We start from the raw sequence: 3116 nt of genomic DNA on the forward strand, positions 1-3116 counted from the left end.
CTAATTCTACAGTTGTAGAGGTTCTCACACTAGGGAAATCTTTTCAATGTTTGTGTCTAGGTCAGCCGTGGGCAAACCGGCCCGTTTGAAATGAATAAAACTAAAAAAAAAAAAAAAAAAGACCGTACCCTTTTATGTAATGATGTTTACTTTGAATTTATATTAGTTCACACAAACACTCCATCCATGCTTTTGTTCCAGCCCTCCGGTCCAGTTTAAGAACCCATTGTGGCCCTCGAGTCAAAAAGTTTGCCCACCCCTGGTCTAGGTCCTAGAAGGATGTTAATTTCAATGAACTCAGCACATAAAATGTTGGACACATTTGTTCATAGAACTTTGAGTTAGTAATCAGCCTTCTCTAGCATGTTATCTAATAACAACTTTAAAATAAAAATACTTTAAAATTTTCCCAGTCACACTAGCCACAGGGCTACTATATTGGTCAATGCATTCTGAAACAATTCCATCACAGAAAATTCTACTGGACAGTGCAGTAGCTTTGAGTGTGGCGGGCCAATCAAGTTGGGCTTTAACATGCTTTCCTACAACCTCAGGATTTTTGTCTCTCCTTCAACCCTAGCTTTTCTCACCTTTACCCCTACCCACATACTTCCTTAGGTGTTTCCTATACTCTGGCCTGATTTTAATGCAGGTATATTCTTAACATTTCACACACACACACACACACACACACCAATTGAAAAATGATGCCCAAGTCCCAATGACCAAAATTTAGTATCTGGAGTACACACCTGGGAAATCAGGATTCTAAAGGTCCCTAGGTAATTTTAATGTACAACCAAGGTTGAGAACCACTAGACAACTAATTTGATAAAGTACTAATAACCATTCTAATTACAACATTTTTAGGTTTGTGAAAGGCATGCGAGTTCTTTTTGCATAAGGAAATTTGTCAGACTTCAGAACATCTTTTGTCCCTCAAACTCTTTTATTCCCGTGTGTCATTAAAAAAATAATCTGGCATGTTCAGGACTGGAACAGAGAGCACGAAGCCTTCTTATCCCCATTCATCTTGGGCTTCAACACCTTCCTATGAACTACCCTTTGTTGGCATTCACCCCATTATACTATTCCTTCTCTCTTCCTATTATGGTCTGCACCTCTAATTTAAGCTGTGGGGGAAGTGTCTCACCTAGTTCACAAGAGGGCTAACTTCACCACTCTCCAAACAGGTCCTACTTTTCATAATTGGGGCTAAAAATATTTTTTTCATTAACAAAGTTACTAATACAACCACATACTGTTTTCAGACCTTTTCCTTGGTTTACTTCACTTCAATAGGATTAATTTATCAAAAATCCAAACGTGGAACTTTGCAACATCCCTAATTTAGTCAGTCTCCTCTGTAAACATCTGGAATTCTCTCATCACAGTCAGGTATAAATCCATATCCAGCTTTCTCTCTCGTTTAACTGACCAAATTTGTAATTTATGCCAAACTCTTTCTAAACACTAAAAGTTCTCCAACATAGAGCCCATATTAAGTCAAAACCACCACAGTATCAATGATATCTGTTCTCTGTGAAGTACAGCGTTGATAAAGCCTGTGAAGTACTTTTCAAGTTACTTAATTGCCCATACTCTGCATATTACGTATAACTCATTTACTGGTTACCCTCATTTCTATCATAGCTGTTTTACTGTTAATTGGTTTCCTCGTTACCAAGGTGCTTTTTCTTTGAACTTAAATGCATTTTCTTCGTCAAGGTGATCTGAACTAGGGTCCAGAAATTCAAACCCCATTTGACATTGGTGTATTTTAGGGATTTTCAACTGGTATGCCACAAGAACTCTTAAAACATACAATACCTGACTATTTAGTCAGGAATTCTGATCTCTTTTCCCTAAGACTGTCAAACATGACAACAGCCAACACAACAGCTGTCCGGTGTGAATGAAACAAAATCTACTGGGAATCCTCTTTTCAACTACCTTTTTTGGTCACATCAGCAAAACTTTTTGGTGTGCCACAGGATTTTAATTAGTTCACGTGTGTCATGAGATGAAAAAGGTTGAAAATCACTGGTGTAGTTTAATTTCTCTTATATTAAGTAGAAAGGTCAGTAAGAATGTTTATGTGGCTAAGTCCTTCATTTCCCCAGGCCACAGTCAACGATGATGCTTGCTGGTTCTCGCCTGAAAATTAGTGCATCAGTGGCTAGCCACATATTCTCAGAATAAAGTACATCTTTCAACTGATCTCATTAAACATATAGCTATTCCCTATTCCCCAAGTATTTCTGTAACATTACCTAAATACTAGTACTTGTAAAGTTTGTCGTCTGTTGTTTTACTTTCTTTCATCCCACTGGGCTTCGCTGCTAAATTGTCCAATAGATTCCTTTGACATTTTATGATTACTGGATGGCTGAAATGACAGCACATTTCCTTCTACTCCTTCCATTACATTCTCAGTCCTCATTGGACTTCCGTTTATTCCTTTCCAATTTACCATGCCTTGCCGTTCCTGTTTGCATTTTCTTTTCTGTTACACCTAGTTTCCTCTGTAAGAGGTTTAAGAACCTGCACTGACTAGCACTAATCTTACAAACTTTAAAGGCTTAGGATATTATGGTAACATTTGAACTGAAATCTACTTGGAAACCTCTTTTCAACTATGAAGGCATTTAATTCACAGTAGCCTGAGAACAAGAGTGTAAAGTGATTCTTCCCCATGAAGACAACCTAGACACATCTTTTGTCAATAACCCTGTGTGTGCAGATTTTCTAAGAGTGGATGATCATTTCTCTAGCTATCAAAAAAGAGCCATTCCTCAGTTTCTTTGAATATTTAGTTTTGAAGGAATTAGAAATAGACACTTTCACCTTAGCTGGTTTGGCCCAGTGGATAGAGCGTCGGCCTGCAGACTGAAGGGTCCCGGTTTCGATTCCAGTCAAGGGCATATGCCTAGGTTGTGGGCTTGATCCTCAGTGGGGGGCGTGCAGGAGGCAGGCAATCAATGATTCTCATCATTGATGTTTCTCTCTCTCCCCCTTCCTCTCTCTGAAACCAATTTTTTTTTTTTTTAAATGAAGAAAATAGACACTTTCCCCCTTGGCCAGCGTTGCTCAGTTGGTTGGGCATCATCCGATGC

At 38.7% G+C, this 3116-nt stretch overlaps 1 long non-coding RNA gene across 1 annotated transcript; it reads left to right on the plus strand.

Moving 5' to 3' along the window:
* Positions 1–767: 767 nt before the first annotated feature.
* Positions 768–1976, plus strand: LOC132240001 (uncharacterized). The gene is made up of 2 exons (XR_009454207.1): positions 768–1688; positions 1729–1976. It is a non-coding gene; the product is annotated as an uncharacterized LOC132240001 (long non-coding RNA).
* The last annotated feature ends 1140 nt before the right edge of the window (positions 1977–3116 follow it).

Source organism: Myotis daubentonii, chromosome 1 (genome assembly GCF_963259705.1).
Source record: "Myotis daubentonii chromosome 1, mMyoDau2.1, whole genome shotgun sequence".
NCBI classification, from domain to species: Eukaryota; Metazoa; Chordata; class Mammalia; order Chiroptera; family Vespertilionidae; genus Myotis; species Myotis daubentonii.